Raw genomic sequence first — 26,098 nt, forward strand, 5'->3', positions numbered from 1 at the left:
GAAATGACTTCAAAGTCACTGTGTTTTTCTTTGTGTTTCCCTCTCCCCTTCTGATACCTTATGTGGTGGGAGTCCTAGAGAAGCTCTTTTCTTCTGTGGAGTCTGTGGCCTTCATGACAGCTTACTGAGAGCATAAAATGGAGATGTTCATTTGACTTCTTCTAATTTATGGTACCTAGTTTCACTTGGAGTCAGCAGTTTTACTCCAGGTTCCATCAGTGAGATGGTGAGAGTTAAGTTACAGGCTGGCGTGTGTGTGTGTGTGTGTGTGTGTGTGTGTGTGTGCGCACAAGTGTGAACTCACACACATTTGAGTGTATCAGTGAGGGGCAGAGGTGGACAACCGGTGTCTTCCTTAGCCTCTCTCTACATTATATGGCTGCTTGTTTGCTTATGGCAGTCCCAGGGATTGAACCCAGGACTTTGTGCACAAGAGACCAGTGCTCTGCCACTGAGCTCTTCCAGTCCCAGCCCTTCTACTCTAGTTTTTGAGACAGTCTTCCACAGATCCAGGACCTTATCTATCTGGCTGGACTGCCTTGCCAGTGAACATCAGGGATCCACTCATTGAGTCTTAAACCCCAGGACAAATGGCTGTGGTACCTATTTAACATACCAAAGTGGGTCTGGCCTCCAGGTTCTCCCAGCATCCCTCAGTCCCTACTTGTTATAGGGTATGGCTGGCATATCAGTCCTCTACCCTGAACTCTCCAGCCCCAGGACTGGGTTGCCCTTCCCTATATTAATCCAGCCATTTTGATGTCCTGTCCTCTTCCGGTCTATCCTTTACCTTCCTAGTCTCTTGGTCTGGTTTCTCCCCTATCCCCTCCCTTCTCCCTCACATCCTCATACAGGGCCATGTTCACTCTGGACTCTTCTAGATGTCCCTGCCTCTGGCTACTCTTTGCTTTTTATCTACAGTAAACGTTCTCCTCCACCACATCTAGGAGCAATCATGTTTTTTTTTTTTCTGCTTCCTTTAAAAAATTATTCAAGTTTTTTAATAAATTAAAAATTTATCTGCTGAAAAAATTTTTTAAATAAATTGAAAATTTTAATGTCTGCTTTACAGGGCTGGGGTTATAAGTGTTTGCCATCTTCTCTGGCTTTTTGCATTGGTGCTAGATATTAAACAGGGGTCCTCATGTTCACCAGGCAAGACTTTTGCTGACTGAGCCATTTCCTCAGCCCCTAGACTGGTACTTTACTCCGTAGGAAGTTCCCATGGTTCTAGGCCTGCAGGGCGGGCCCCTGCGCTGATGTTAGAGGAAATCTCTGCAGCCTTCTTGTGGTAAGGCTTTTCTTTGCTCTTATCAGGGCAGCCCTGCCCTTTAACACAATGAGACCCAAACAATGAGAAAGCACTGGTGAGATTTAGACCTTAAGAATCACAAAGGAAGGAAATTCTGAGTTTCTGCTTTCTCTTGGGGGTCTCATTCTGTGGGTCCTAGTATTATCAAAAGATCGGAGTGGGGGATAGTTATACATTCCCCAATTGTATAATTACCAATAAGGGTTTCATTAGTGGCTTAGATTCTTAAAATAACTCACCTTTGAACTTGCAGGTAAGATGAAGTCACAGAGTATTAGTTAGGGTGTCTTGGAACTTTTGTAAGTAAATTGTAAGCACACACAAAATTAAATATATCATTATAGTCAGATTGGTAGCTGTAACTGGTCATTGGTCTTTGACCAATTTAAGTTTGGTCTAGTTAGGACCTAAAGCTATGCTTACATATCCTGACCTCTTTCTGTTTGTGTGTGAATATCATTCATTAGTTTAAAAATTGTAATTATGTATATGTGTGTATCTTTATGTAGGTATGTGCATGAGAGTTATGTGCTCTGCAAGCACATGAGGCATTGGATCCCCTGGAACTGGAGTTTATAGGCAGTGTGACCTTCCAGATGTAGGTGCTGGGAACCGAACTCAGGTCCTCTGTAGAGAGAATCTCTTGTAAGCATCACCTGTCAGTGAAAAAGCCAACGGCCAATGAGCTGAGGCAGGAAATAGGAGGTGGGACACTAGGATTCTGGGAAATAGTGAGATAATAAAAGGAGGGCCAGGAGAGATGCCAAGAGACATTCAAGAGAGATGCTGGGGGAGATGCTGAGGAAGACGGGAAGGAAAAAGCAGGCCAGGACGGAAGGAGAGGTAACTAACCATGTGGAAGACATAGACTAGTTTGAATGGGTTAAATAGTTACAAACTAGTCAGGGAATGAGCCAAAGCTTATGGCCTAGGCATTTAATAATAAAGTATCAGTCTCAGAGATGTCATTCCAGGAGAAGGGGCTGGGAAAGAGGAAATACACTATTATTATTATTATTATTATTATTATTATTATTATTATTATTATTATTGTTATTATTATTATTACCATCATCACCATCATCATTGTTATAGTCCTCTGCAAGAGCTAACCCCTATTTCCACCATTATTTTAAAGTGGGATTGAATGTATCGTGGGCTGGCCGGGAACTCAGTCTGTAGTGGGTGGAGGCTGATCTTCCTGCCTCCATCTTACCATTTGCAGGATTACAGTAATGTAGCAGCCTGGGGTATGTGGAGTGAGACCCTGAACCAAGGCTTCATGCACATTAGGCAAGTACTTCATCACCTGATCTACAGCCCCAGCCCTCTTTCTACTTCTCTATTATATTGTAGCCGGACATGCATGGGTACATGAAACAATCACATTGCTTTTGGCTCTTCACCACTGACATGAGTGTGTATTAGTCTCTTTCCCTCTGCCTTTCATCTCTTTTTATAAGTTCAGGCTGGCCTAAACTCACGATCCTCCTGTCTCAGCTACTTAAGTGCTGGAATTGAAATTACGACTACATGCTACTACATCTGTGTCTCCTTCATGACTAGGTTTCATTTTTCTTGTGTATGTGTGTAGATACGCACATATCATAATGAATGTACGGAGCTCAAAAGACAACTTACGTAAATTGGTTTTGTCCTGCTTCGATGAGGATTCTAGGGAACGAATTCAGATGCCCCCCAGGCTTGGCAGCAAGCGCCTTTAACTGCTGAACCCTCTTGTCTCTCCAGCTCTGGTTCTGCCTGTTTTCTTTTTGTAAGTCAGTTGTTAACTTGCGTGTCATTTAACACTGCAGGGTCTACTGTGGCACGTGAGAAAGTCATAATAACATCACATTCCCAATTCCTTAGGACACAATCCGAAAGTTCGAGTTTCCCTAACTCTGCAGATTCGTAACCTAGCTGGAAAATGACATTTCACTCAGACATTCTCTAATGCTCTGAGGTATTGCAATAAATGAGTAGAAAAATTCAGAGCACGCCCCATTCTGGCACTTCTTATTAGCCATGTAACATTCCTGAATGAAAGCAATATCACAGAGTAATTTGGTTATTAAGGCAGTAATAGCATATCTTGCCCTGGTTATAAAGTTACTTTTACGAACAGCCCGCCCCCACCATTCTAATAACCATATCTAGAAAGGTACATAATGAATTTTCTCAGTGAAACTGCCTGCTCTACATTTGTTCTTCTATCTGATTTTACCATTATGCTGAAGTCTTACCTTGGGCCTCACGAGCCCAAAGATTTCACATAAATATTTAATGAACCGAGTCTTCTCAAGTCGCTTCCAGAAGGACATATTCTAAGTGCCATTCCATAGGTGGTTGAATTCTAGTTGATTAAATAAAATTTTCCCTTAGGGGCTATTCAGTAGTAGAGAACTTGTCTAGCCTTGACTTCGGTTCTCTTCAGAGACATTTTTCTTTGTACATTAAAAAAAATTACCAACTAATATATAATTATTGCATTTCTTTCTTTCCTTCCTTCTTTCCTTCCTTCCTTCCTTCCTTCCTTCCTTTCTTTCTTTTTTTCTTTCTCTTCTTCCTCTTCCTTCTCATCCTTCTTCACTGGTTTTTTGAGACAGGGTTTCTCTGTGTAGCCCTGGCTATCTTGGAACTCACTCTGTAGATCAGGCTGGCCTCAAACTCAGAGATCTACCTGCCTCTGCCTCCCAAGTGCTGGACATTATTGTGTATTTTGCAAGCATTACCACAAGAAGATGGATGGATTCAGCTTCCTAGCTGTTTCAACATAGTATATCATAGACTTCTACCATATTTTTTTGATCCCATGGGGGCATTGTAATTTTTTTTTTATCTTGGCCTGGAAATATGACCTTATCATACCAATGAGAAAGTAACTAATACAGATCTCATCTAGAGATTAAAAGACATATCTATCCCTCTCTAACCAATTAAGATGATCAGTTGCTTTCTTCATGGGAGCCTGGTGTGCACTGGCTGCAAATAGCAATCTCCATGGTAGTACCCATAGCCTGCTGTCACTCTGAGCTGCCCTAAGGGACCTTGGAGACAGTTGTCTATTGGATATTCCTGTCTCTGATCTTAATGCTGTTCCTAACCCAGGCTCTAGACAGTTATGCAGATTGCCTTTGGGAAGCTCAAAGGCACAGTGGCCAGGGTACATATTGGCCAAGTCATCATGTCCACCCACACCAAGTTGCCAAATAAAGAACAGGTCACCGAGGCCCTGCATAAAGCCATGTTCAACTTCTTTACTTGACAGAAGAGGCACCAGTCAAAGAAGTGAAATGAAGTAATGAAGGTGAATTAAAACACATGGTAGTTGTGAAGTGGCTCAAACCCGGTATCTGTGGGGTTAGATATATCCCTGGTCATGGTTCTCTGGGCAAATGGAGGGTCCTGAACTGCCAATGGCTTCCACTGTTCTGTCTTATAACCCAGTGAATCATGTTTAGTAATAATCTCAGATCCAGTGTGTCTAAGAAAAAGATCCATCCTCATGTTGGTCTACACCAGGTAGAAACTGATCCTGCATCCTGTTGCTTTGGTGCCCCTGGTTTTGGTATCTTCACCATTTCTGGTCCTGCCTCCCACACTGTTTGTTTATGCTTGGCCCAGGGCGTGGCACTACCAAGAGGTGAAGGCTTGGAGTAGGCATGGTCTGCTATGATGGGCGTGGCTTGAAGATCTTCATACTAGCTGAGTTAGGCAACCCAATCCCAAAACCACACATGGTGTGCACTCATGGATAAGTGGATAGTAGCCCCAAAACTCGGATTACTCAAGATACAACTCAGAGACCACATGAAGCTCAAGAAGAAGGAAGACCAAAGTGTGGATGCTTCAGTCCTTCCTAGAAAGGGGAACAAAAATATCCACAGGAGAAACTGCAGAGACAAAGTTTGAAGCAGAGACTGAAGCAAAGGCCATCCAGAGACGGCCCCACCTGGGGATCCACTCCATATACAGTCACCAAACCCAGACAATATTGCTGATGCCAAGAAGTGCATGCTGACAGGAGCCTGATACAGCTGTCTCCTGAGAGGCTCTGTAAGATCATGACAAATACAGAGGTGGATGCTCACAGTCGACCATAGACCTGAGAACAGGGTTCTTAATGCAGGAGTTAGAGGAAGAACTGAAGGAGCTGAAGGGGTTTGCAACCCCATAATAACAACAATACCAACCAACTAGAGCTCCCAGGGACTAAACCACTATCCATGGATGGACCCATGGCTCCAGCTGAATATGTAGCAGAGGATGGCGTTGTTGGGCATCAATGGGAAGAGAAGCCCTTGGTTCTGCAAAGGCTTGATGCCCCAGGGTAGGGAAATGTCAGGGTGGGGAGGCAGGAGAGGGTGGGTAGGTGGGTGGGTGAGTACCCTCACAGAAGCAGGGGGTGGGGGGATGAAATGGGGGTTTATGGAGGGAAAACTGGGAAAGGGGATAACATTTGAAATGTAAATAAAATATATCCAATAAAAAATTAAAAAAAGAAACTACAACAAAATCGTGATAAAATAGAAGACAGAAAATATTTCTCAAAAAATTGAAGAAAGAGGCATTTAGAAAAAACATCCTAAGTAAGACACACACCATTATAACCACCTGCTTATGTTATTGGATATGTTTATTCTAAGAATATGTTGGGGGTACTTATTACTCATCACAGAGCACACAATCCTCACTTGTAGATCTTGTTATTCTCAGCAGTAAGACACGCTTTTAGTCTTAGTCTGAGAAACTAGCTTTTACCTCACTTTGCAATGATTTGTGTATCAGGTTGAATTGTCTTCACGACATGAAATTTCCATAATAGCCTCAATTCCCATTTTACTTTATTTTGTAACCATCATTTTCTTTGTTCCAACTTCATTATTAACTATTTTCTTATAATCAACTTATTTTATTTTTATTTTTGCAGTACTGGCAATTGAATGCAGAGCACATACTAGGCTAATGTTCTGCCACTGAACTGTATTCCCAACCTACCAGCTTATTTTAAACTTTATTCTAGCCTGTATTTATTTTGAATTCCCTGATTTTTTTTATAAGTTCCTTAAAATCTATTTTTGAAGAAGGGGTAAAGGTAGCTAAGACACACACACAGAGAGAGAGAGAGAGAGAGAGAGAGAGAGAGAGAGAGAGAGAGGGAGGGAGGGAGGGAGAGAGAGAGAAAGAAGGGATGAGGGAGAGGAGGAGGGGGAGAGGGAGGGGGAGATCTTTTTGGGGCTAAGTTCTCTTCATCCTATTCTTTCTTTATTTTTCTCTCCTTTTGTTTTTCATTTCATGTATATGTGTATTCTTGTATTTACTTGGGGACATGCATGTGTTGTGGTATGTGTGTATATGTAAACATGGAAGTCAGAGGAGAACCCCAGTTTGTTGAAGAACACTGTCAAACTCTTTGGAGGCAGTATCTCATACTGGCCTGAAGTTCATGGTAGTAGGTTGGGCTGGATGGCCAACAAGCCCCAAAGCTATGCCTGTCTTCATGCCCCAGTGATGGGGTTATGAGTGTGAAGTGCCTGTCTTCATCCCCCAGTGATGGGATTATGAGTGTGAAGTGCCTGTCTTCATCCCCCAGTGATGGGGTTATGAGTGTGAAGTGCCTGTCTTCATGCCCCAGTGATGGGGTTATGAGTGTGAAGTGCCTGTCTTCATTCCCCAGTGATGGGATTATGAGTGTGAAGTGCCTGTCTTCATGCCCCAGTGATGGGGTTATGAGTGTGAAGTGCCTGTCTTCATCCCCCAGTGATGGGATTATGAGTGTGAAGTGCCTGTCTTCATGCCCCAGTGATGGGATTATGAGTGTGAAGTGCCTGTCTTCATGCCCCAGTGATGGGATTATGAGTGTGAAGTGCCATGCCTAGCTTTTTTTTTAAATAAAAAAATTGTATTTAGTTAGAAGCATTCAGAATGTCAATAAAACAGCTGCAATTTTTTCTTTGCAATTACGGAGTGGTATTTAGTTAACAGACAACAATTATCTTCGAATAAGCTGCATCAGAGACAACTGAGGATGAAAAAAATCAAAAGAAAACCAAAAGAAAAAAATATGGAAAAAAAAAAAAAAAAAAAACCAAACTACTGTCCTCATGTATAACTAATTTGTGCTGTGTACCAAGAACCTGCTTTAAAATTCCATGCCAATTTACAACCCCTAGACTGTACCAGGCAAAGTTAGTGGCTATTGAAAATATCACCAGAACAGGGCTATCTAAAGGCACATTCGGTACTATGTCAACTATACAAAAAAAGACAGTGTACAGTTTAAAAACAAATCTTACACAGCCTTACATTTCATTTTTTAAAAAGGAGTGAGTTGTGTACAAGGGGATCAAATGCTTTATAAACAAGAAAAAAAAAAACTCCACTAGAACCAACTTATTCATCATCATCATCTTCTTCCTCTTCTTCCTCATCCTCTTCATCCTCATCCTCATCTTCCTCTTCCTTCTTTTTCTTGCTCTTTTCAGCCTTGACCACCCCCTTTTCCTACTGCATCAGGTTTTCCTTTAGCTCTGTAGGCAGCAATAGCCTTCTCGTACTTCTTCAGTTTGCTGGCCTTCTTCTCATAGGGCTGCTTGTCATCCGAGGCAGTGTTGTTTCAGGATGCTCACCTTTGATTTTTGGGCAATACTCAGAACAGAACAAGAAGAAGGCCAAAGGAGTCCTCTTGGGTGCATTAGGGTCCTTGAACTTCTTTTTGGTCTCCCCTTTGGGGGGATGTAGGTTTTTCATTTCTCTTTCATAATGAGCCTTGTTAGCCTTTGCCATATCTGCAAAACCTCCCTCCCCCTTTTTTAGCAGACATGGTCTTCTACCTCTCTGAGCACTTCTTGAAGAACTCTGAGAAGTTGACAGAAGCATCAGGTGCTTCTTCTTGTGCTCCTCCCGGCAGGTTTGCACAAAGAGTGCATTTATTTCACTCCCCTCAAGGTGGGTAAAATGAGGAAGATGACCCAGAAACAACTCGAGAGCCAGAGGAAGGGGTGTAGTGTTGTGGAGTGCTGTCTTCTGGGCATGGCGTGGCTGTGACACTGTGAATGGAAGATGTGACAACCTGCACAACATTGATCCATCCACAGTCTGGCAAGGGTGGTGCTGCAGAGAGGCCCTACCATTTCCTCAGAACCTAGAGGCAGTTAATGGTTGCCAGGAAAGAGCAATTTTCTTTTAGTGGTGTAATCTGGTAAGGTGCCCATGCTCCTGTAAGTTACCCTTTTAATTAAATTTCCACAAGAAAGTAGAAGGAACAGAAAAGTATCTGAGAATAGGAAGGAGATCAGTGGGAGGAGAAGGGAGACAAGACAGAGGAATAGGGAGTAATATGAGAAAAGTTTATTATAAGTCAACATGGAATGCCATGATGAAGCCAACTGTTACATACATATAACTGATATATGCTCAGAAAGTTTTTTGCTGTTTTTTTTTTTAATTAGTTATTGTCTGGAGTCAGACTGAGAAGTAGAGGCTCCAAGAGAGCCTACAACTCCTGACAATTTGTTCCTGGCGCTTTTCTTTGAATTCTAGACAATTTGGCAAAAAAGTAAGTGTGATGGTGTATATGTTTGGCCCAGGGAGGGGCACTATTAGGAGGTGTGGCACCATTGGAGTAGGTGTGTCACCATGGGTATAGGCTTTAAGACCCTCACCCTAGCTCTCTGGAAGCCAGTCTTCCACTAGCAGCCTTCAGATAAAGATGTTCTTCAGATAAAGAACTCTCAGTTCCTCCAGCCCCATCCCTGCCTGGATGCTGCCCTGTTCTTGCCTTGATAATAATGGACTGAACCTCTGAACCTGTAAGCCAGCCCCAATTAAATGTTGTCCCTTATAAGAGTTGCCTTGGTCATGGTGTTTGTTCACAACAGTAAAACCCTGACTAAGTCAATAGGCATATTCTACAGCTTTCTCCTTATTTTTCTTAGTGCATTGTTTGTTCAGAGCAGTAAGTCCACATTACTGTTGCAGGAGACGTGGAATAACAAGTACTTTGGTCCTGGACTTCTTCCTTGTTTAAGGCCTTCCTGACAACATATTGGTGGGCATCAACCTCTTTAGAGATACTGAAAAGCTTTTAGGGTGTGGGTACTTGTTTGGGCCCCAAGTGCCTTGGCAGAATTGTGTCTGTCAGTCCAGAAACATTCTTCTCTCCTTTGTAATGAAGAACATTTTTATACAATAACCAAATTGAGAGCACTCATATTGGCATCCACCACACATCCATGAATAGATTTGCACTTTCTCCTTGACCTCTAACAAGAATGTCCCTTTATTCAGCAGCAGACACTCTGCTGAGGGTCCAGATGTCTTGCTTCATGAGAAAAAAAAACTTGTTTGTCATTCCTGTCACAGTTTTGGACCACATAACCCTACCACTCTTCACTCAGAGCATCAGCAGCTACTTCGGTGGCCATGACTAGACAGAAAGAAGCCTTTGTTCATTGTCCACTTCAATGACTTTCTGAGAGCCAGTTATTCAGCTTCATCTTGACATAGATGACTGCCTAGGAGGTGTCATAAAAATATTTTTGAAAGTAAAAATATTAAGGGTGAATATGTGCTCAATATTAAGACCCAAAGAAATACACATTGTCCTGCCTTTGGTAAACTCACAATTTTTGTGAGAGGATCTGCACACAGCAAGATTAATGCTAAGCTTGCTAGTGCTCATTTCATGGAGAAGTAGGAGAGGAGGTGTTGGGTTTAGTCTTCAGTGTTCCCTAATAGACTATGTGCTGGAGGCTTGGTCTCTAGTTTAAGTTAAGACATTTATTCCACTCCCCACAAGGCAGGTAAAGCTGGAATGGTGAGACAGAAATAATGAGAGAACCAGAGAAAGCAGATGCTGTTGTTGGGAGGATGAAGAACTTTCTGGAAGGGGTGCTCAGTAGAAGGAAGTTGAGAGTGTGCACTGGAAGGAGATTAGATTCCTGGTACTTCTGTTCTTGTCTCTTGGCTGTTATGAAGTGAACAACCCTGCTCCCCCAGCCATGATGCCTTTTCTCCCTAAATTTCACTCATCTGTACCCAGATAGTGCCAAGAAACTGTGGATGAAACCATGAGTCAAAATCAAACTTTCTCCTCTAGCTTGAGTTGTTAAGATGAACAACCCGATGCTAAAACAGTAGGCTCAGTGAACAGTTTGTATTGCTTACATGTGTAAGATATTATTACTCTTTCTGCCTTCCTTTTCAGTGTAGTGAAACAAGCTTAAGACATGATTAAGTTGGGTGTGAAGACATGGCCAGCCAGTAAACTGCCTAGCACACAGGCATGTAGACCTGAGTATGAGTCCCCAGCACCCACACGGACATGCACAATGATGTACACCTGTAATTCCAGCACTGGAAAGGAGACAGTAGGATCCAGGGCACACTAGCTAGTAAGCTTAGCTGAATTGGTGAGCTCCAGGTTCAGTGAGATGTTTGTCTCAAAAGTTAAGGTAGAAAGTGATGAAGAGAAACACAGTGTTGATTTGTTTCCTGAAGATGATGTCCTTATGCAGGAAGGTAGGTACAGGATAAAGCAAGGTCTGTCATTGGACGAGAAAGAAGGATGGAAATAACATTTTAGAAAGGGAGGAGTGAGATCGAGGAGAGGCAGCTGGGAGCAACATGGCGGCAGATGTAAAGATTCTTCTCTGCAAGTAAATAAAGGTTGTTATGAGTATCTTTAAGGGAAGGGGTGTACAGAATTTTGTGCTGTCTAGGTGGAAAAATTATATCATCAACTGGATCAGAGGTTATTGTGTGATATGTTTTCTTATGTGACAACTTAATTGAGTTCAAGAGAGGGTGCGGTGGTGGGACTCACCAAGCCTGCCATGGAATTGGGATGTGCCGAACTGGTGAGGTGGCAACTCTCCAAAGGAAGTGTGAGTGAAAACGGTGTGGCGGGATGCCACACTGGAGTGTCTTGTGGACCTACCTACCTACACACACACACACACACACACACACACACACACACACACACCCCACCTCTCAAACACACACACATGCATTTAAAAAAAAGAAGTATTGAATCAGATGGCTTTAACATCAATTGCTGCATGAATGGCAAGCATGAGAACCATAGTTCACACTCCTAGAATCTACATACATGCTTGTTGGGCAATGAGGCATGGAATCCCAGTGCTCAGAAGGCACAGCCAGGGAACAAGCTGCTAACAAGGCGAGCTGCATTAGCAAACTCCGGGTTCACCTGGGAGACCTCAGCAAATAAGGCAGAGGGTGATAGAAAAGACTCCTTTCATCAACCTGCGTGCTCACGCGCGCGTGCACACACACATACACTTAGTATAAGGGAAAGAAAAGGAAAAAACCATCTAAAAATAAATACTACTTTGCATAATCTTTTATCTACTGAGCATGTGAAAACACGTTAAACTTCCACATTTCTTTCTCCACCTAGTTGGATAGGCCTAATATACAGTGAAGTTAATGGTGTTTATAGGCTGAGGCATGGTAAAGTCAGGGCGAGCCATGCCTTAGTTGAGAAAGCCCTGGTGATGAGGCCACCAGCATGGTCCCAGGAGAAGCTGGCAAAGGTGGAAGGGCTTATGATGGACGAGGACATAAACTAAGGCCCTCATGCTCAGAATTTACAAGACAGAGTATGCCTCATAGTATTCCGACGGTGTCTGAAACAATGGGTTATCTTGGCTTGTTTTCATTTTGTAGCGTCCTGAGAAGCCACACTTGTTTTAAGCAGCTGCAAAATAACTAGATTTTTAGAGCACAATCAAGATTCCTTTGGCACATCCTTGTCCTCATCAAATAGCACGTTTCAGCACAGATGCTCTGGGAAATACTCATCAACAGTTCAATTTCTGTTTCTAGGAGCCGGTGTTTGCAAGGCTAAGCTCCTAGAGAGGGTAGATAAAATGTAGCTTTTTGTAGAAATATATTGTAAGGTGCTCCTAGTCTCCAGAGATCTTACCCTGCTTTCCTCAAAGCCAACCATCCATTTCAGACTTCCCTTTTTCCTTCCTCTTTCCCCTTCCCTCTCCCTTTCCTCTCCTTTGCACCCCACTTTTTTTTCTTGAGACAAGATCTCATCAAAAGAAGCTGATGTTGACTTTAAGCTTAGACTATTCTTGGTTCCATTTCCGTTAAATGTTTTATCCTCCTTCCTTCAGCTCTCAGTGCATGAGTTACAGGTGTGCCCCACCATCCAATATTTATTTGATGCTCCTCTTAGTTTGAGTTTTATTGTCATGAAGAGACACCATGACCACAGCAACTCCTTCAATGGCAAACATTTAATTGGGGCTGGCTTATAGTTTCAGATGTTTAATCTACTGTGGTGGTTTGAATATGCTTGGCCCAGAGTCAACAGTCAAGAAGCCCACCTGTGATGACCTTTGGTGAGCAGGTCTAGGTGGACTCCTGAAGATTGTAAACAGTTTGGTGGCTTGTACAACAAATGTCATGACCAGGAGCAACCTGAAAAAAATATTTTATTTAGCTTATGGTTCCTAGGTAACAATCCTCACTGAGGGAAGCTGGGTGGTGGTGGTGGTGGTGGTTGAGGTGGTGGAGGTAGTAGTGGAGATGGTGTTGGTGGAGGTGGTAGAGGTGGTGGGAGTAGTGGTGGTGGTGGTGGTGGTGAGTGGGGGTGGGATTTACTCACAACCAAAGATGTGGAGAACTCATGGAAGAATGCTGCTTGTGGCTTGCTCTCTGGCTTACTGTCAACTAGATGTCTCCCACAGACTAGGATCTCCTGCCCAGGATGTTACTGTCCACAGTGGATAGATCCTCCCACATCAATCAACAATTAATAGACTAGATACAGGCACGGCCAATCTAATCTGGGAAATTCTGCTATTGAGGTTTCTCCAATTAGACAAGTCTAGGAGGGTTAACCTGACAGTCAAGGCTAATCAGGTAAATTACCGCATGTGACAAGACTAAGTAGGGCTTTCTCCATGGTGAAATCAAGAAGATTGGGGGTGAACTGCATCTGCCAGAGAAGTGCATTTGAATTCACTGGGTGCAGCAAGAACCTCAAACAGACAATTCATACTTCAGGAAACCCAGAGCAGAGGCTGGACTAGGCATCCAGAAACCACCACAGGCACACTTAAAAGGGACCTAGGGACTTAGAACTGACAGATTTTCAAACCACAGCATCCCCACTCCAAGTGAGTGGACCATGGGGGTTGGATTTAGCATGCTGGATCTACCCACAATAACCCAGACACAGCTCCGGAGAACAGGCTGTGGGGCTCGAAGGTTGACATATCTGCAATGTTCATCTGAGACCCTGTAAAGAGCACGACAGAATAAGAAATTCTGTGTAGCATCTGGACAAGAGCACTGAGTCCTGAACTGTGCAGACTCTGGAGATAGGGTCAGAGTTGCCTTGGTCATGGTGTCTCTTCACAGTAATAGAACCCAAACTATAAGGCCACACCTACTCCAATAAGGCCACACTTCTTAATAGTGTCACTCCCTATGGGTCAAGTGTTCAAACACATGAATCATGGAGGCCAAACCTATTCAAACCACCGCAGTGCTCCACACGGAGCCTAGGGTCTTATGTATACTAGGTAAGTATTCTGCCAGTTGAGCTACACCCTCAGCTCTGGAATATACATTTTCTGAAGAAAAGATGATCAGGTAGAAAAAGTGCCTTTGTTTGGGCTTGGGCAAAATAAAAATTTATATTATATAAAACTCATAATTTCCTAAATTATGATATACATTTTGGAAAAACCTTTCTGAGGTATAATTAACATACAAAAGACTTCATATACTTAAATGTACATTTTTCTTTTTTACTGTTGAGTAAGGGTCTAATGTAGTTATGACTGCTTTGAATTTGCTATGTAGCTGACTTTGATCTAGTTCTCCTGTCTCTGTGTCCTTAGTGGTTGGACTATAGCCCTGTACCATGGCAACAGTTTATGTAGTGCTGGGGACGGGGCCCAGGGTGTCATACATGCTAGGCCAGCACTCTGTCAACTGAGTTATATGCTAGTCTCCAGTTTGATATTTTCACACATGTATATGTATGTGCATACGTATATGATATATATGCATATGTATGATGCATATATATGATGTATATGGCATATATGAATATATACATATATGCATGTATATGTACATACTGTATATATGTACACATGCATATGCATGTGTGCACAGTGCCATGTAACCCCTGCCACAGTGAGGACAATGAGCCTATTCATTACAATCAGGCTTCCTCATTCCCTTCCTCACTTCTGGTACCCAACCTCTGCAGTCTCCTCCCCACATAATGCTTAGGAAAGCCCAAAGATTTCCGTTGTCATTAGATCTGCTTTCTAGGATTTTATATAAATGTTAGCATCCCCGTGCCCTCGTGTTTGGTTGGGCTTTGCTGGAATCCTTTGAAATTCACTCACATCACAGCCTCTGTCAATCTGTCAAATCGCTCCCGTGGAGAAACCATCTACTGTATAAATATTCCTCGACTGCTCATCCACGCACGTACCGAGGACGTTAACATCAGAGGTGCTGGAGAAAGATCTCGGTGGGTAAAGCGCTTTCTGTGTAAGCACAAGGAACTGAGTCCTAGCCCGGAGAAGCTTCCTCCTGCAGCAGATGGGACAAGTGCAGAGACCCACATTGCACAGACAGTACTCAGAGTCAGCTCTGGATGGGATGTGCCCACCAGACTCCTCCCATGAGAGCTCAGGGCACCCTGAAGAAGAAGCAGCAGAAAGAGTGTGAGAGCCAGAGGGGGTGCAAGTCCTAAATCAACCAAGCAAAGCTCATATGAACGCACAGAGGCTGAAGGAGCGAGCACAGAGCCACCGGGGGTCTGCACCAGGCCCTCAGCTTAGCATTTTAATGGAATTCCTGAGTGTATGAATGACTGGGCTTCTGATTCTTGTGATTTCTCCTGGGCCTCTTTTTTTTCTGTTTGTTTACCTTATTCAACTTATGATGGGATGATTTTTGTTTTATCTTAATATATTTTATTTTGCTAAAAATAACTTTTATTACAAAAAGCCCCCAGACAGGACTGTACGCACCAACAGTCTCAGTGCTTAGGAAGCAGAGAGAAATGAAAGCTCTGCAGTCTAATGGTCATGGTGGGCTCCAGCTTTAGTGAGACACTCTGTCTCAAAAAATGAGGTGGATGCATTGAGATGCATTGAGATGGCTCAGCAGGTAAAAGTGCATTTTGGGAAAGCCAGACAATCTGAGCTTGAGCCTCAGAATTCATGTCAGAAAGGGAGAACCAGCTACTCCAAACTGTACACACGCACACATATGCACACACACACACATGCACACACATACACACATGCCCACACATACACACATGCACACACATACACGCACACACACACACACACAATGTGTGTACATTCATGGATAAATTGTAAATACTCCGAATTGATATGGACCACTGTTGAAGAAGCTTGCACAGTACATATGCCACAGTGTCAGAGTTCCATGTTTGGATATTTTTAGCTTTTTAGAAGTGTTTATGTATGTGTGTTTGTATATGCACATTTGCATGAAGGTGTCTGTGTATGTGCCTGTGTGTATGTAGAGGCCGAATGTCAAATTCAGTGTCATTCACATGCTGTTTATCTTGTTATTTAAGATAGAATTTCTCACTATCCCTGAGGTGGGCTGATTAGGTTTCAAGGTCAGCAAGCCCAGGTCTTTCCTTCCTCATCCCAGCATGCACCCCTGTGATGATTTCTATCTGCTCAGCCCAGGGAGAGGCTTTGTGTAACTGAGGATGGAATTGAACTCTTGACCTGTCTTCACCTCCCTAGTACTGTGATTACACCTGTGTTTGAAGTACTAATTCCGGTTGTCTGTTTAGCTGAGCATTTTATATGATTCCATTTTATCTCTAAGTATTTGTATGCTTATAAATGTACTTGCTTTAAAATCTTTTGATGTTATGTTTTGCTTGAATTGTGGCCTGTTCATCGTGGGTGTTCAGTGTCCACAGAGGCCAGAACAGGGCATTGAATGCCCTAGGTCTGGAGTTACATGAGCTTGCATGTAGGTGCTAGGAATTGGTCCTGGGTCATCTAGAAGAGCACCCAGTGCTCTTAACCACTGAACTGTTTCACCAGTCCCATAAATACACATTTAAAGCCTTTCCTTTCCTTCCTTCTTTTCTTCTCTTTTTCTTTCTCCTCCCTCTCCTCCTTCTTTTTGTTTTTTTTTTCTAAGACAGGGTTTCTTTGTGTAATCCTGGCTGTCCTTGTGGACCACGATGGACTCAAACTCACAGAGATGCCCCCACTTCTGCCTCCTCAATGCTGGGATTAAAGTTGCCCACCACCACCTGGCTTACAGTGTCCCCCCCCCCCCTCAGGTGGCTAAACACACAGTTACTATAGGGTTTAGTGGTTCTACTCTTACTGATGGACAGATCTGAGAGAAACGAAACACACAGTTAAAAGTGATTGTATGCGAATGTTCGTGTCATTATTCCTCATCCATATGTTCGTCAGAACTGTTGGAAGGCATTGGTACTTGCTGTCTGCCCCTCCTCCCCACACTGGCTCTTACGAGCTTTCTGCCTCCTCTTCTATGGAGTTCTCTGAGCCCCGGGTGGAGGAGTTTAATGAAGACATCTCATTTAGGACTGAGTGCTCCAAAGTCTCTCTGTACATTGTCTGGTTGTGGCTCTCTCTATTAGTTCCTATAACAATTGCTTTGCAAGACACTATAGGCAGAATGTCATTAGGAGTTATTTTATTGTGATGTTCTTTTAGCAGAACAATAGAATTCCATTTTCTACTAGGTCCATAGCCTATCAACTTTCAGGTTCTTGGTCACCTGAACAGTATCAGGCACGGGTTCCATCTCATGGAGTGGGTCTTAAATCTAATCAGATATTGGTTGGTTAGTCCCACAACATTTGTACCACTATCACACCAGCGTATCCTGTAGACAGGTCACTGTTGTAGACAGAAGAGTTAGTGTTTAGCCGCCTCTTCTGGTAGCATGCAGAGCACCTTCCAGTAGCATGGGCGCTAGTCAGTAGGCATGAAGTCTCTAGTTAGGAACTAGCTTGACTTCTCCATGTTTAGTAAGATATGCAGGTGTTGCCTTCAGCAGTAAAGCCTTACCATCAGTTTGGAGAGGGCACTCAATAGCCTTGGCAAATAGCCTGAACTGTAACACAGTTGCTGGCACTGGAGGGTTTACTCAGTAGCTGTTGTGGTAAATATTAGAAGGATGGTTTATTCTTTTATCAGTCACCGTGGCCTTATTGTGGACACCGCTCTACTGTGGAGCCAAGTGCACAGACTCTGTCACTCGGTCCCCAAGCTGCACTCTCCACATGGTTTCCTTCCCAGGCGGTTCACTCCGCCTGCCCTATTGCTTCTGTCTCAGGTGAACATGACCACCTCAGTGTGTTCCTTTCCTCCACCGCCCAGCACAAACATGACTCCAAAGTCCGGTAGCTTTTCAAGCAGGTTTATATATTAAATTCTCCATCCACAAACCCTCAATGCAATAAGATTACATCTAATGGATAAAGATACAAACTGCCCTTCTATACGAGATAAAAAGACCTACAGAATCCCTTAAAAATACTCATATCTACCTATTGCCAATTAAGTCTACCTGGATCTAGATCCTCTCTCTACAGCTCCATCTTGATTCTTTCCCGAATCTCCTTTCTGCCCCCTGCCTCCACTTCTGCTCTTCAACCTTTCCCCCGCCTATCCCTCTCCTGTCCAATCATGTATCACCTTAACATAAATCTACAGGTAGCAAGGGAATTCTAGTTTGGGCTTCGTCCCTCCTGTTATTTATTATATTTCGATTTCTTTCATATGTGTGTACATTTTAAGAAGCTCTACTGTGGTCTGCTTCCAAAAAATTCTTCAATGGCCCCTTAGTGTTCACTGACTCTGTAGTATTCCCTCTTTTACACCCCACTTCTCTATCTCGTCCTCTCACTCAGGTTTCCTCCATATAGCAACAGAGGTTAGGTATCAAGGAAGGGACTAGAAGGATGGGAAGAAACTCCAATAGTATGGAAAATACAATGTAAAGTTATGGACATATGGGGATATTGTTACCTGCTGGAGAAAGCGTTATATCTACAAAGTCTAAATCAATTCGTTATTTAAAATGCTGTACATCTATGTTTGTTTTGTTGTTATGATATAGATGAATCAAAGTGATGCATTTCTCCCATTGTTATTAGTAGAATACTAGAATACTGTGTATTTTAGACTCATAAAATTACATGCATGTGATGGTTAGCTTTAGTTGTCAACTTGACACAACCCAGAATTGCCTGGGAATAGTCTTGTGATGATTTAAATATGCTTGGTCCAAGGAGTGGCACTATTTGGAGGTGTGGCCTTGTTGGAGTAGGTGTGTCACTGTGGGCATGGGCATGGGTTTAAAACCCTCATCCTAGCTGCCTGAAAGTCAGCCTTCTACTAGTAACCTTCAGATGAAACTATAGAACTCTCAGATTCTCTTGTACTATGCCTTCGTGGATGCTGCCATGTTCCTGCCTTAATAATAGACTGAACCTCTGAACCTGTGAGCCACCCCCAATTAAATGTTGTTTTTATAAGACTTGCTTTGGTCATGGTGTCTGTTCACAGAAGTAAAACCCTTATTAAAACAAGTCTCAATGAGACTGTCTAATTTGGGCCAGCCTGTGGGCATGTTTTTAGGAGATTGTCTTATTAACTGATGTGGAAAGACTCAGCCCCCTGTAGGTGGCATCGTTTCCTGACCTGTGTAAAAGTGGAGAACTAGATCTGAGCACAAGAAGAAATGAATGGAGCATGCATTTATTTCTCTGCTCTTGACTGTGGGTGTGATGTGATTAGATGTTTCAAGTTTCTGATTTGGTTTTCCTATGGGGCAGGGCTAGAGCTGCAAGGGAACTTTATTAGAACAAAGACATTAAATTAGTCTGGCCAATCATGTTCCCTAGGGTGATTGTAGAGGTCAGAGGCCAAATTTCATGAGTTGGTGCCTTCCTTTTACCTTCCACCACATGGGTTCTGGGGCTCAAACTTAGGTCATCAGATTGTCAGCAAGGACCATTACCCACATTACCCATTTTACTGCCTGTCTTTTCATTTTTTTAAAATGACAAATGCTTCCTTGTCTCTCTTGATCTACCTTAAACACCATTTTCTTTAGCGAAGCCTCCTTGACACCCAAGACTAGGTTATATATCTTCATCTTTCATTCTGTGGTCCACACATATCACACAGCACAATTCTGCACTGGTTAGTTTTTATTGGCAACTTGACACAATCTAGGATCACCTGGGAAGAGAAAACCTCCATTAAGGAATTGTCCAAATCAGATTGGCTTATGGCCATGTCTGTCTTGCTTGATGTGGGAAGGCCTTGTGTGGATGGAACTGTCCTCAGGCAGTGGGCTGGGGCTGTATAAGAAAGGTCAGTAAGCATAAGTCTGTGAGCAAGACAGTAAGCAGCTCTTCTCCATGGTTCCTGCTTCCAGGTTCCTGTCTTGACTTCCTGGAATGATGGGTGCTGACTAGAGAGGACATAACCCTTTCTCTCCTCTTAGTTGTTTATGGCCAGTGTGCTTTCTCACAGCAATGGAAAAGCAGACTGGGACAGAGATTAGTGCAGAGAGTGAAGGGTTACTCTGAGAAACCTGACTGTGTGGCTTTTTGTGCCTTTGGAATTATGGGAAACTTGTGGAGTATTTGGGAACTCGGAGTTGAAACAGTCACCTAATGTTCAGAACCTAATGAGTCATTCTTGTGTACGCTTAGGTAATGTGTAATGTGGTCAGCACTGTGGACTGTGGAGGCCTGGCTTGTGGAATAAAACAACTACCCAGGATGCTCCTGGGATACTGTAGAGTAAGAATCCATGAATGGTGCTCAGCTTGGGTGCAAGCAAAGGCTGTGATTAGCCAGAGACCAGCAGCCTCGAATCAAAACCTTATCTGCCGTAGCGGGACAATGGGTACTGGTCAGTTGGAGCTGAGGAACCAGCTGTGGTTAATGAGATCAGTATCACAGAGATGAATCTGAGAAGTGTTTCTTCAGGCTCAGCATCCAGAAGCTGTGGCTCACAGGGGGTCAAGGCTGCGTCTCAAGCTGCTATGTTTCTTACAGTGAATTGTGTGTGGGTTTTGTTTGTCTTTTTGCTACTGGGGATTGAACTCTGGGCTTCACCCATGATAAGCACATATTCTGCCAGTCAACAGCCCCCCTTTAATTTCGTGACTTCTACTTAAGTCCTAGCTTTCTTACTAGATGTGCTTGCTTTGCCTTGTTCTGTGAACAGTCTTTCTACACAACAGATGCTCAAAAACATTTATTGACTGTATAGCCCTGTCTCTGGGCTGCCACTGAAGATGCTTATCAGCCTTTTTCTGGAATCAGCAAAAGGCCACGAGAGAAGCAGCTTGCTTCCTATACAGGTCTTTTTTGCCTTTTCTGCCTCCCTCATTCCTTCTCTCTAGTCTAAATATTTATAGCCCTTTTGTGTGTGTGTGTGTGTGGTATTAATGATGTCTGTGTGTAGGTACATGTGTGTATGCTATGTGTGTGTATGCTAGGTGTGTGTGTGTGTGTGTGTGTGTGTGTGTGTGTGTGTTTTATACACGTAGAACCCGGAGGCAGCATTGGCTAGCATTTCTCAGGCATAAGGTCTCTTATTGGTCTGTGGCTCATGTATTCGTCTACACTTGCTGGTCAGGGAAGCCCAGAAATTTACCTGTTTCTACTTTCCCAGTGCTAGGATTATAATAAGCACATGCTACCATATCCAGCTTTTTCAAAAGTGGGTTCTGGGAATCAAATTCAGGCCTTCCTGCTTGTGTGAGAATCATTTTACAAACTGAGCCATTTTCCCAGCTCCATTTTCAGTTTTTTTTTTTTTTTTTGCATATATACGTGTGTATATTCGTGTTCACATGTATATGGACTTAAGTATGTGTGGATACATGTGAGTGTGGATGTGTACACACATGTAGGGGCCCAGCTTTGTTGAGGGTATCTTTCTCCATTGCTGTCTCTTCTCTGAGGATGGGTTTCTCAGGTGAATTCTGAGCTCTATTATTGGCTAGTCTAGGCAGCCTGCTCGCCTTGGGGACGCTCTGTCTCTGCTCCCAAAGGCCGTAACCAGAAGCTGCTGTGACTGCGCTGCACGGCCTTTCGGTGGCAAGGGTGCTGGGGATCTGAGTTCTGGTTCTCACACTTGGTTTGGCAAGAGCCTTCTCCCCTGCATCTTCTTCCCAGTCTTGTCTAGGTGTTTGCAACTCCTATCATAAAACAATCCTCTCTTTAACCTGGTTTTCTTCTGTGAACTTTTTGGGGAAAAAAGCTGGCTAGCCCAGGGATGTGATGAATGCTAGTTCCAAATAGGGAACCCCTTCTGGGGCTGTCTTCTTATCTTGTCCTCTGATAGCCAACAAGCATGCTCTAGAATAAAGCAACCTCTTACATTTCTTTAAAATGTCTGGGCAGGGGCATGCCCTTATGATAAGGAAGTTCTGCCTACCACAGACTGGTTCATGCTTTCCTGAAGGGGCCCGACTTCCTGATTTAGATAGACACACGATGGGATAGTGCCTCTGAGCAAAAATAAATTTTAAAAATAAAAATATCAAGAATTACAGATGCCTGTAACGGAAGCCCATGGGGGAAAAAACTATATGATGATAAACAGTAAAACAGTAAAAGACTCTTTAGTGTTTTGATGGGTTTTGCTTGTTAGCTATGCTTTTTAAAAAATTTGGCCATATATCTAACCTTCCTCTTTATTATTAATATGTAGGTATATGCACCTCCCCTGTGTGTGTGTGTGTGTGTGTGTGTGTGTGTGTGTGTAGACTGGAGGACAGCAGCCTTTGGTATTAGGCTTAAGAACAATGTCCAGCTTCCCTGAGACAGGATTTATCACTGGCCAGAAAACCCACAGGCCACTGAGCCCCAGAAATCCACCTGTCCCCACCTCCTCAGCACTGGGACTACAAGCTTGTGTTCCAACCTATCTACAAAACCAAACATGACTTTTAGGTGGCCTGGCTTTGGCAGACATGATCAAAAGGGTTCCTTCTGAGTTTTCCTGCAATAGGAGAAGACCAAGCTAGAGACTTGGAAACAAGAAAAAAAAAAAAGTCTTCTGGGGGAGACAGCTCAGTTGGTAAAGTGCTCGCCAGCCAAGCATGAGGATCTGAGTTCAGATCTCCAGCACACATGCAAAAGCCAACCATGGTAGAAGAACCTATAACTCAGGAGTCAGAGACAGGAGGATCCCTGGAAGTTGAAAGTCAGCGAATATTTTGGATTGGTGGGACTCTCATCTCAGGAAATAAGGTAGAGAATGACAGAGGAAAATGTTTTTTATTGATCTCTTGCTTTCACACTCATGAAAACACATATGCACTTAAACCAAAACAGAAGAAAGTTCTCCACTATGACCAGTGTTTCAGATTCATTTATCTTCCTAAATAGCGACTGTCTAACCCTGTGCTTTGAGCTGCCTAACTTAGCTTCTCAATTTCAAGGTCTGATGCACAATTCCTTAGAACTTAATTGACATATTAACTTTGAACTTTCAAAGAAAAACAGCTTCCACTTCTGCATGGTCACATATGCCTGAATGGCTTGCCCCTTTCCATACAGAACAGGTTTGAGCATCTTGGAAGAAAATGAAATAACTCATCTTTTTCATATAAGAGTTACACATCAAAAGAACTATCTTCCAGGTAGTGTTCAAAGACCAGCTTTGAAAATCAGGAGAGGAATGAATGAAAAGTCAAGGTTTTGGCCCAGCAAGTGGTCGGGAGAAACTTCTGTCATGGGGGAACACATGCTATGTGTGTTTCATTTTGTGCTTTTGGGAACACTGGGCTGAGTCTTAGAATTGCTTGTTTTATTTTTTGTGGTCACTTGGAGTCTTCATTGGCTCTACGGTAAGTGGAGTTAGCTCAGGCTATTCAGATGAGCTATTCAGTAACAATGTACTGCACACTGATGCCAGGGAAGACACATGGAACTCCTGTGAGAAGAACCCAGTGACCCATGGTGGTTAGGGACATGGGATATTTTCCACAGGGCATATCTGAGCCACAGGAGCCTGTTGGATTAGTCTAGCCTTTGTCACCGATTAAAACCACTGTCTTCCATGAAGCACTCTCCGTTTTCCATTGGTTCAGGCCTGAGGTGGGAACTGACTTGGACCGCAATCCTCCCCAAGCTGTGCTTTCTACTTTTCTCTCTTGCTAAAGTGCCAAGTCTTTGTCCCAGCACCTGTCTGCGTCTGTCAAACACAACCCTCTCTTGTCTTGTGTTTTTCTTCTTCTGTTCTCTTACCCATTCTCTCCTGTCCTAGGATTAACCAGAGCTATACATGCAAATATCTTGTCTTTTACTCATGTGAAACATGGATGCTTTCAGTTTACATAACAATACTAATAAATGGGAAAACCTGGAATCGAAGGCACGTGAAGACAGTACATTTGCACTGCAAGCATGACACCTTGAGTTTGATCTCCAGAACCCATGTTTTAACAAAAAGCCAAGACTGGGCTGGCGGGGCTGAGTCTGTAAGGTGACTGCAACCAAGCCTTACAGCTGGGTGATCCCTGGGGCTTGCCTGGTGCCAGGAGAGAACCCAAATCCCGCATGCTGTTCTCTGACTTCTACATATGCACTGTGGCACACGCAAGCATACCGACACAAAATAGATAACTATACACAAAGAAACAAATGACTGTTGGGCTTTTGTTTTTAAAGCTGGTATGCTGGTGTAAGCTTTTTATTCCCCATGCTGGGAAGGCAGAAAGAGGAGGCTCATTGGCTACCAGCACAACCATGTTCATGAGTTCTAGCCTAGTGAGAAGCTCTGCCTCAAAAAACTAGGTGGAGGATTCCTCTGGAACCATAGCTGAGGCTGTCCTTGGGCCTTCACACAGTGTGTGAGCAACCTGTACACATGATACACCACTACACATGAGTATGCACACACGTGCACATACATATGTATAACAAGAATTAAAAGCAGATTACATTGTCAATGAGAGAAGAGAGATGATGTTTAGCGTTATCCCAGGGTCTTAGAACCTACGTCTCAATGCCTGAGCACTCTATCCCTTACTGGCCTGTGGAAGAGGCTGCTTGGCACAACTGGGCTTTATGTTCCTTTAAGTAGAACTGATTGGCAAGATGTTCCGAGTAATGGATGTCTTGAGTTGTGGCTTCAGAGACAAAGATGAGTCAGTTTAACTACCCTCTCCCTGAGAGATTTCAACAGGGACTGAACGAGACTCTCTAGTGGGAAGGTTAGATTAAAGGAAGCACAGGAAACTTTAGGTGAGTCATCTTTATGGAGAGTAGGAGTCACAGGACAAAGAAAAGATTCAGAGCAAAGCAGAGACAGGAAGACACTGTCAGCAAGGGTCACATTGCTGCATTGGCAAGAACCACTGTCTAGTCCAGCCTCTGTGAGGCCTGCGTTCTTAAAAGTTCATTATGTTATGGGCTGGGAAGGTAGCTCAGTGGGGAGGAGTTCTTGCCGTGAAAGTTTGAAGACCTGAGTTGGGATTCCTGCTACCTGTGTAAAAGGCCGGGTTTAATGCTGGGCGGTGTTGGCACATGGCTTTAGTCCTAGCACTCAGGAGGCAGGGGTAGGAGGTTCTCTGAGCTTGAGGGTAGCCTGGTGTATAGAGAGTGTTCTATATAGTCAGGGCCACACAGAGAAACCCTGTACTGGGTGTGTGTGGTACGAGAGCTGTGTTTGACTGTGCCTGATCCCAAATGTTAGAAAGCTGGTGGCAGGAGGATTGTTGGGGTTTGCTGGCTGACAGGCTAGCCAAGAAATGGTAAGTTCCAGTTTGAGTTGAGAGAGGTGCTAAGGTGGGGAGCAGTAGAGAAGGACACTTTGGCCTATGAGTGGACACATGTGGGCATATACATCTGTGCACACGCTTACATTTACACATATACCACCTACATAAGCCCACAGACACAAATATGATAAATTCTTTCTCTTAGCTACTGTGCTCCTTACTGGATACACCTATTCTATGCTATTCTTAGTATATAGAAATGGTGGTATTATAAACATAACTGATTTTAAAATATCAGTCTAACAGGAATTTCAGCTACAGTGTTGGTTCTGTAGCGCAGTGACGGAGGAAGATCTGAAGCCCTCACCTCTTAAAGTCTGACATATTGCCCAGGGCCTTTATGGGTACAGGCATCACTCGGCAGGGTCTAAGGCAGACAGGGTAAGAACAGGGCCCAAGGCCACACCAACAAACTCACTCCTCGGAGCCTTCTTATAACTTTAAGGTGCTTTTATGAGGATATTAGTATGCCACGTTCTCTTGTTATCTCTTACTCCTATTGATTCCTTTATCTTTTCATTGAGTTCCCCTTTTGCTTCTATACTGGTGTGTGTGTGTGTGTGTGTGTGTGTGACATACTGGATTTTATTAGGTTGCTTACTGGAGTGTGGTGGTTTGAATAAAAACAATCCCCATTGGCCCTTAGGGAGTGGCACTGTTAGGAGGTGTGGCTTTGTTGGAGGAAGTGTGTCACTGGGGGTGGGCGCTCAAGCCAGGCCCAGTGTTGCTCTCTCTTCCTGCTGCCTGCTGATTCAGATGTAGAACTCTCAAGTACCTCTACAGCACCATGCCTGCCTGCATGCTGCCATGCTTCCTGCCATGACATTTGTCTGCATGCCAAAAGAGGGCATCAGATTCCAGTTTAGTCTCCATGTGGTTTCTGGGACTTGAACTCAGGACTTCTGGAAAAGTAGCCAGTGC

Source organism: Micromys minutus, assembly GCF_963924665.1.
Source record: "Micromys minutus genome assembly, chromosome: 6".
NCBI classification, from domain to species: domain Eukaryota; kingdom Metazoa; phylum Chordata; class Mammalia; order Rodentia; family Muridae; genus Micromys; species Micromys minutus.